Source organism: Furipterus horrens, unplaced genomic scaffold (genome assembly GCF_987537825.1).
Source record: "Furipterus horrens unplaced genomic scaffold, mFurHor1.1.pri manual_scaffold_4, whole genome shotgun sequence".
NCBI lineage: Eukaryota > Metazoa > Chordata > Mammalia > Chiroptera > Furipteridae > Furipterus > Furipterus horrens.
Genome location: NW_028327174.1, coordinates 144,140,250 through 144,150,204, shown reverse-complemented (window position 1 = coordinate 144,150,204; position 9,955 = coordinate 144,140,250). Strand labels below are relative to the sequence as shown.

Here is a 9,955-nt window from a genome sequence, read left to right as displayed (position 1 = left end):
TTTTTCATCCAGCTTCCCCTCTGACAGCTCTGAGTCTGTTTCATATCTCTATGAAACTGTTTCTATTTTGTTTGTTAGTTTACTTTGTTCATTAGAATTCACATATAAGTGAAGTTATATGGTATTCGCCTTTCTCTGACTGGCTTATTTAACTTAGTATAATACCCTCCAAGTCCATCCATGCTGTCTCAAAGAATAATATTTTCTTTTTTATTACAGCTGAGTAGCATTTCATTGTGTAAGTGCACCACCCATTATTTTTATTCACTCATCCACTGATGAGTAGCTGGGCTACTTCCAGATCTTAGCTATTGTAAATAGTGTTGAAATGAACATAGGGGTGCATATATTCTTTTGAATCACTGGTTTGTAAAGCAATTCCATTTTTAATTTTTTGAGGAAACTCCATACTTTTTTCCACAGTAACTTCACCAATCTGTATTCCCTCCAATAGTGCACAAGGGTTCCATTTTCTCCACATCCTGCCAAACACTTGTTTGTCAATTTATTGATGATAGCCATTCTAAAAGGTGTATGGTGATATCTCATTGTGGTTTTAATTTGCATTTCTGTGATGATTAGTGACATTGAACATCTTTCCATATGTCTACTGGCCATCTCTGTGCTATCCTTGGAGAAATGTCTATTCAGGTCCACGGTCATATTTTTTTTAATTGGGTTGTTTGGTTTATTGGGGGGTGTTGAGTTTTGTAAATTCTTTATAAATTTTGGATATTAACCCCTTATCAAATGTATTGGTGAATATGTGGGTTGTCTTTTTATTTTGTTGATGTTTTCCTTTGTTGTGCAAAAACATTTTAGTTTGATGTAGTCCCATTTGTTTATTTTTTCTTTTGTTTCCCATGCCTGGGGAGATATACCCAATAAAATATTGCTACAAGCAATGTCTGAGATTTTGCTGCCATTGTTTGCTTCTATAATTTTTATTGTTTCAGATCTAACATTTAAATTTTAATCCATTTTGAATTTATTCTTGAGTGTGGTGTAAGAAGGTGTTCTAGTTTCACTTTTCTGCATGTATCTGTCTGATTTTCCCAACACCATTTATTGAATAAATTATCTTTAGTATGTGCTTGCTTCCTCTTTTGAATATTAATTGACTATAAACATGGGGGTTTATTTCTGGGCTCTCTATTCTGTTCCATTGACACGTGTGTCTGTTTTTTTTTTGCCAGCACCATGCTGTTTTGATTGCTATGGCCTTATAGTATAGTTTGATATTAGGTAGCATAATTCCTTCAACTTTGTTCTTCTTTCTCAGGATCACTGTTGCTGTGGGGCCTTTTGTGATTCCATATAAATTTTTGAAATACTTGTTTTAGTTATGTGAAATATACCATTGAATCTTGATAACAATGATGTTGAATCTATAAATCAGAGGAAAGCAAATTAAAATCACAATGAGATATCATTTCACACCTGTCAGAATGGCTATCATCAATAAATCAACAAATGAGCGTTGGTGAAGGTATGGAGATAGGGGAACCCTTTTGTACTGTTGGTGGGAATGCAGATTTGTGCAGCAACTGTAGAAAGCAATGTGGAGATACTTCAAAAAATTGAAAATGGGTATGCCTTTTGGCTCAGCAATCTCATTGCTGGCAATATATATGAAGGGATCCAAAATGCCAATTCAAAAGAACATAAACACCCCTAAGTTCACTGCAGTGTTATTTTCAATGGCCAAGATATTGAAGCAGCCCAAGTGTCGTCTATCAGTAGGTGAATGGATAAAAAACTATGGTATATTTCCACAATGGAATGCTATATGGCCATAAAAAAGAAGAAAATTTTATCTTTGACAACAGGATGGATCAACCTGGAGAACATTATGCTAAATGAAATAAACCAGTCAGGAAAAGACAAATACCACATGATTTCACTCATGTGGAATATAATGATGAAACTGAAATAACAAGCAAAACAAAGATAGATTCAGAGAGAACAGGATGACAGCTAAGGGGCGTGGAGGTTATGGGGTGAAGGGATTACACAAAACAGAAAAAGGACTCAAGGACATGGACAAAAGTGTGGCAATTGAAGGGGGAGGAGGTTATAAGGGGACTAAATGGTAATGAAAAAAAATACAATAAATTTTTTTTTAATTTTTTAAATGCTTTTAATTCTTCCCTGTTGAGTACGATGTTGGATGTGGGTTTGTCCTATATGTTGAGACATGTTCACTCTATTCCCACTTTGCTGAGAGCTTTTTTTAAAAAATCATAAATGGCTGCTAGTTTTCATCAAATACTTTTTCTTCAACTGTTACTACGATCATGTGTTTTTATCCTTCATTTTGTTTATGTAGTATACCACATTAATGGATTTGCAGATATTATACCGACCTTGCCTCACAGAGACAAATCCCACTTGATCATGGTGTATGATCTTTTTACTATACCATACTTCTGGATTCAATTTGCTAATATTTTGTGGAGGAGTTTTGTACCTATGTTCCTCAGATGTAATTTTCTTTCTTTTTAGTGTCTTTATCTGGTTTTAGAATTATGATAATGCTGGCCTTATTAGATGAGCTTGGGAGTCTTCATTCCTCTTAAATTTCTTCTGGAATAATCCTGACTGGCTTCTGGCACTGGGTTGCCCTTTACACAGCAGTCTTTTCCTTGAGACTATGCACATCTTACTAAAATAACTTTTATTTTTCCTTCTCCGTTTCCCTCTCCTTCTTCTCTATCCCTCCTCCCCCTCCTCCCCCTCCTCCCTCTCCTTCCTCTCCTTCCCTTCCTCCTCTTCCTTTTTCTTTTGTACATCTGATTTCAGTTGCTTCTGGTGTTTGTCTTTCAAATAACCAAACTATGGTTTCAGGTAAAAACAAATGAAAATATGTGAGCAGACATAAAAGGGCATTTTTTAAAAATTCCATTTATAGGACACACCCATAATAGATAAAGAGAGAGAGAGCATGTCAGGTGTGGCCAGGGGCAGGAGAAGTAAAAAATGAATGTTTTGGTGCAGGATTTCCTTATGGGGTTGATGGAATATCCTGCAATTGGATAGTGGTGATGCTTACACCGCCTTATTAATATATTTCATGCTCAGGAAAGGCACAATTTGAAATATAAACACTAACTTTTATTTATTACTTAACATGAATCATGCCATGTATGAAAGGAAAATACAACAACCAAAGAAAATCAAAGAAAAAGGCCAAAAGTGGTGTGGGGTAAAACAACTTCTGGTGGGAGTGCAAGAGTGGGTTGAATAATAATCAGCTCTAGAACTGGCCATGATGCATTTTATAGATCAGCTCCACATCTATGGCAGGAGCCAGGGCAGGTGTACGAGTGAGGGCTCTTCCAACAGGGGTGGTGGGGCCTCAGTCAGGTCAGAGATACTGTGCAGGCTGTCTCTGGAACTAGAGCTGTGGCTCATGCAGCTGCTGAAGGTGGCACAACCACTGAAGGTAGACACCCCTCCAGGTCTGGAGGCCTCCTGGTCTGTCCCTGCATCTGGCTCCTCTGGAAGCAGCAGCTGGCTCTGCCTCCTGGGCTGGTGACAGAGGACAAAAGATCACCCATGTGCCTGCATTTCCATTCACCCCCTACAGAGCCTTGCAGAGAAGCCACAGCCCAGGAAACACCCCAGGATACCCTCCCTGCTAACAGTCTAGCAGATGGGTGGTCTGAGGCCTGTTTTGCTCATGGCCAGCCTCTGCAGGTGCTCCCTAAGTGTCTGGCTTTCACCACTCTTCCTAAACTGAGCACTGAAAGTCCTAACCACAGCAATCAGACAAGAAGAAGAAATAAAAGGTATTCAAACTGGAAAAGAAGAAGTAAAACTGTCATTATTTGCAGATGACATGATACTGTTTGTAGAGAACCCTGAAGATTCCACCAAAAAATGACTTGAACTGGTAAATGAATCCCGTAAAGTAGCAGAATACAAAATAAATATCCAGAAATCAGTTGCATTTTTATACACCAATAATGAACTGTCAGAAAGGGAAACTAAGAAAATAATTAATTTACATTTGAATAAAAAAATAACAATGAATAAATTTAACCACAGATGAAAAGATATGTACTTGGAAAATTATAAGGCACTGAAGAAGGAAATTGAAAAAGATACAAATAAGTGGAAGCATATACTGTGTTTATGGATAGGAAGAATTAACAAAATGTCGACACTGCCCAAAGCAATCTACATGTTCAAAGCAATTCCTATCAAGATACCAACAGAGTATTTTTCAGAATTTGAACAAAATTTTAAAAATTTATATGAAACAGGTTTATTATTTCTTGCATGCCATGTATAAAAAGGAGATGTTTTTCTAAAACCTCCTAATTCTGTTTATTTTTGTTTTGTTTTGTTTGTCTGGATATGTCAATGATTTGTTGTAACATATTACCTTATAGTACACCCTGAGATGAATTCTTTTTTTTTTTTTTAACTTTTTTTTTTTTTCAGATTTAATGTGTTTTATTGATTAAATTATTACATTTGTGCCAATTTCCCTTCCCTCTGCTCCCCTCCACCCGGTGGCCCCCCTCCCTCCAGTTGTCCCCCCCTTTTAGATTATGTCCATTAGTTGTGCATACAGTTCCTCCCAACCTCTCTCCGTCTATTCCATTCCCTCCTACCTTGATCCCCAATTCCTATATCATCTCCCTCCCTTTCCCCATTCCCCCTCCCTGTTGACCTCCCCCCAATATGCTTCCCGTACCCACAGTTCCTCTTCCACTCTCGTTGCCTATTTAGTTTGCCTTTGTTTCATCTCCTTAGCTTCTGTTTTTTTTTAAACCAGTCCCTTTAACATCTCATATAACAGTGGTTTGGATCTAATGAACTCTTTCAGTTTTATTTTGTCCTGGAAACACTTTCTCTGTCCTTCTATTCTGAATGACAGTTTCGCTGGATAGAGTATTCGTGGTTGTAGGTTTTGGATTTTCATTACTTTGAATATTTCTTGCCAGTCTCTTCTTGCCTGTAGGGTTTCCCTTGAGAAGTCAGCTGATAGTCTAATTGGGACCCCTTTGTACATAATTCTTTTCTTCTCTCTTGCTGCTTTTAAGATTCTCTCTTTATCTTTAATTTTTGACATTTTGATTATAATGTGTCTTGGAGTGGTTCTCCCTGGGTCCAGTCTCTTGGGAACTCTCCTTGCTTCCTGGACCTGCAGGTCTATTCCCTTCCCCAAGTCTGGGAAGTTCTCCTTTATTATATTTTCACTCAATTTTTCAAGTTCTAGTTCATCTTCCTCATTCTCTGGCAAACCAATGATTCTTATGTTGGGCCTTTTATAGCTGTCCCAGAGGTTTCTGATCCTCTCATTGTTGCTTCCCATTTCCTCTCGCTGCATTGGTTGACTGCTTGTTCCTTCTCCATATTCCAGTTTGTTGAAATGAACTCTGGATTTTATTTCCTTTCCTTCTGTCTCGTATGCGGTTTTGTTCCTTTCGTTATGAAAGTTTTTCGCTTCTTTCATATCTTTTTCCTGCTCTTTTGTGAATTCTGTAAGCCACCTGATAACAATGGCCCAGAACTGAGCCTCTGACAGGTTTCTTATCTGTTCATCTGTCAGGTTCTCTATCTGCTGCCTGGCGAGTTGTGTTACCGGTATTTCTAAAGTTGCCTGCCTCATTTTGACAGATGCGTTTTGTTTTCTTGGGCCGGCTGTCGGGGGCAGTGCCTGTGTACGCGTCACAAATCAGCGACCGGCGCCTGCCTGTCCGCGACCTATTTCACAGCCCTGTGGTGCTTTCTTTGGGGGCGGGGGTCCAAGATGGATTCACACAGTTATTCAGCTAGGAGACCGGGATCCGTCCTCCCGCCCCCCTGGGCCTCACTGTTCAAGGCGATGCGGCGGCCGCTCTCCCCAGTGCCGGAGTCGCGCACCGCCAGGGGCTTGGCCGCCGGGATTCCTCGCCGGGGTCGCGCACCGACAGGGGCTTGCGCAGCCGGGATTCCTCGCTGCCCCGCTCTGCCACTCGGGGTGCGACCGCAAACAGCACTGCCCTCTTTAACTCTTACCTGCCCAAATGGCACCGCTGGTTTATAACTTCATATGTTGGACTTCCGTGTAGTTTTATTTTCTGGAATTTCTAGTTATCCTTTGTTTTGAAGTAGTTGTATTCCTCTATAGTTGTAGAGGGAGACCTAGCGTGTCCGTCTAAGCCTCCATCTTGGCCGGAAGTCCGAGATGAATTCTTTCTATACGTTTTCTGTGTTTTATTGAAAACAAATGCCTGTCATTCTCATTCTCAGTGAATTGACCATTTATTTCATTCTCTTAGCTGAGGTATGTATAATGCAACCCTTTAAATAATGGAACCTCTTCTACTGGAAGAGAATAGAAGTAGTCACCCACATTTTCATGGAAAACAACTTTTATTTTAAAAATATATTTTAAAATGATTTCACTGCCATTTTATTTACATAACTGTGATAATCCTGAGTAAAAACACTTCATTCTTTGTTTCATAAGAGAAGCTATTTTTTTTAACATTGAAGATGTTGAAACCAAAATTGTTTACCTTCCTTGCATTTTACCATCTGTTAAGTTGGTCCCCTATACCATAGTTTACCCACTTTGCCCTGTAGAAACACTGAATATAAAATACAGGTGGACTCTGAGAGGGCAAAAATTATTATCACAAACCTCTGATAATTTCCAGAAGTAAGAAACAACAACAACAACAACAACAACAAAATACATCCTTCATAGAAAATGTTGACAAGATTAAAAGTTCCAGAGTACCTAGTAACCTGTTGAAGGGGAATTGGAAGCAGCAATGTAAAATAATTTTGAAGACTTTTATCTTTGATTTGGTGTTATAAGGAGAATTAAGCCTCTTCCTCAAAAAGAAATTGTAGTGGTACCATCAGCTCAGGTACTAGCAACTGGGTCAGATGGAGGTTTATTAAAATTTTCTGACTGATACTTTCAGGCTTATTATAAACCAAGAGTTGGGGTGCAACTTTAATGGAAGAAATAGGAACATATAGTTAGAGTTATTAAGGAATTTTTTACTTAAAAGGGACTAGAGATTGACATTGAAAGATAATACTGCTTCAACTTGAACTACTATAATGAAATCTGTTAACAATTAGATATTTAAAATAGACTGTATCTATATTAATTCACTTGCTGAAGAATAGATCATAGCATTAAGGGGTAAAAGAGTAATTTAAGGAAAAGGTATTAGGAGTAGCAGAACATGAAATTCACAAAAAAGCAGTGGTAGGGACTTTAAGAGCTCTGAAGGTATACCAGTTGTCCTGGCTCGACTTGGGTCCCAGCTATCTTTGTTCACAGGCAGGCAGAAGATTAAAGCAAAAGATTAAGAAGAGTTGCCCTTTCCTTTCATGTTTACCCATCCCATATTCAAGTTCCTCAGTACTTCACTGTGTTGTTTAAGGAAAGATATCCAGATAAGTTAGTTCATATAAGACAAATTTATGTTGCTCTTGGTGAATTATTGATCCACAACATTTGGGCACTGAAGCTACTTGAGCATAAAATAAACAGATAACGTGGCAGTCAACACAGGCAAGATACTTTCCTGTTTCTAATAACTTGTGAGAACCTGGTTCCCACCTATGCTTGGAGCCAAAAAAAGACAGTGCTTATTTTCGTGGGGCCTTAATGCGGACTCTACTTCATTCATTAGTCCCTCCAGACCCCATTCTCTTATTCTAGCCAACCCCTTCCTCTTTTCCCAGTGTTGTGTCATCTTTCTCTCCTCCCCATCACAGCTCCCACATTTCTTATCCATCCTTCTAAGAGGAGAATAATCTGGACCTTCCACTGTTGTACTGGTAATTATGTTCATGATAAATATAAACCTCAGCTTTACATTTTCATGCTCTTCTATCCTAAATGCTCTTCTTTCTTTTTTTAAAAGATATTTGAAATACACCTTTATTCCTATTCTAAATGAAAAGAAATGGACATGACGGTAATAAACAAGGTTTCACCACTGAATATTGTGGTCCAACTGTAACAGTATTCTAGCTGAAACTCAATAAAGAAACAGCTGTATTCCAAAACAGCTAAATATGCAGGTTCAAAAAACAAAGGTATTTTTAAACTGCCACATTAATTCCAAAGCCCATTCATCTTTTTCAGCATCCCAAATATCAACCACAGGTTCTGCTTAGCTATATAATAACGTGGCAAACACCTGCACTACTCATATCAAAAGACAGTTGCCTATAAAACTGGATTCCTGATTCTAGGCTCCAGGTTCCCTTTCTGACAGTTCATCATCTTTATCCAGGACAGTCGTGGTCTGAGCAACTTCTAGGTCATGCTCATACTGTGCTGCCAAAGCTGGGTCCGTGACAACCTTTGGTGATGAAAGAGCAGGCATGGTGACAAACTCCAAGTTAGGGTCTCTGTTTAGTTTTCTAGCAAGCCGGGGGAAGGGCTTTTCAAAGTTGTAGTTACTTTTAGCAGAAATGTCATAACACTGAAGATTCTTCTTTCAGGGAAAGACAATTAATTTTCCATTAACTAGTCTGTCCTTAATATCTACTTTGCTGCCGCACAACACAATGGGGATGTTTTCACACACTCATTCCAGATCTCTACGCCAGTTTGGCACATTCTTGTAGGTAAATCTAGAAGTTACATCAAACTTTATAATGGCACACTGAGCTTGGATGTGCAGCAATAGCCATCTCTCAGCCTACTGAACTTCTCCTGGCCTGCTGTATCCTGCACCTTGAACTTAACTAATAGGCCCTCTCTTGGTGTAGAACATGAGGGGATGGGACTCAACAGCCAGGATGGCTACATACTTCTCAGGTCCAACAGTCAAATGTTTCACAAATGAATTTTTCCTAGTCCCACTATCACCAGCCTATGCAAGTTTGAATTGAGCTTGGGGTTCTCCCTGAGCAGTCATGGTGACGTTACTTCCAGAAGCATCTCCTGGCCCATCTGACTCCCAAAAACTTTTCTTTCAAATGTATGATCTTTACTCCTTATCCTCAAAACTGAAACTTAAACCAAAATTCAAAACTGAGCTATACTTTTATCTTTTCCTACATCTTTCTGTAGTAACAAACTTACACTTAGACAATACTTATAGGCAGCCTATGTTGCTTCTTAAGTGATACTAGTGAGTTGGAAGACAGTAAGAATAAAGAATATGGAAGAAACATGTTGGGAAACAACACAAACAATTTAATGTGGAAATATTCCCTTGATACATGTATTACATAATAATGAGTCACCTAGTTTGACTTTCTTGTTAAGTATAAGTGGAGATATATTGATAGTAACAGCAAAACCTGGAATGGTTAACTGAGGCTATTGAAGTAAAGTCCTCATTAAAAACTCATCTTCCATCATGTGACAGATAATGAGGAATTGTAAGTTCCTAACACCCAGTCAGTTTCTACTACACACATATTAATTGAGAAGAAAATGTAGGCTAGATTGACAGGAGAGAAAAACTAGAAGCAGTGTTATTACATATGCACAACAACTTGTGACAGTTACATTGGTGCCAGTTGTTTCAGTGTGACTATTTGCTTTCATTTAAAAAAAAATTCAACTAGCATAAATGATATGGCATATGTGTTTTATTTTTTTGGCCATCCTAATTAAGGCACTATTAAAATTGGTGACATCATATTATAGAGAGCTAGAGGTGAGAAGGCAATGTTAAAAACAAATTCAAAGGAAACTAATGATTATCATAACAGCCCTGTGAGGACTTTCTTATGAATATAAATGTGGCTATTTCCAATTTATATAATGCAGAGAGGCAGAGCACAGTCTAAGTAGGGCTGTGTGTCTGGCTGGCTGTGTGTCTGTGTGCGTATATGTGTTTTCTAATAACTAACATTTCACTTACTGACACAGTAGAATAACGTATTTAAATCAAATTTCTATTCTATTTATTCATCACTGTTCCTTATAATTGCAATAACTATTCCGTCCCTTTTCACAAGTGAAGCAATT

At 38.4% G+C, this 9,955-nt stretch overlaps 1 pseudogene; it reads right to left on the bottom strand.

The window, feature by feature from the left end:
- Positions 1 to 8,216: 8,216 nt before the first annotated feature.
- LOC150012997 (GTP-binding nuclear protein Ran pseudogene) lies at positions 8,217 to 8,891 on the bottom strand (annotated as a pseudogene).
- Positions 8,892 to 9,955: the final 1,064 nt, after the last annotated feature.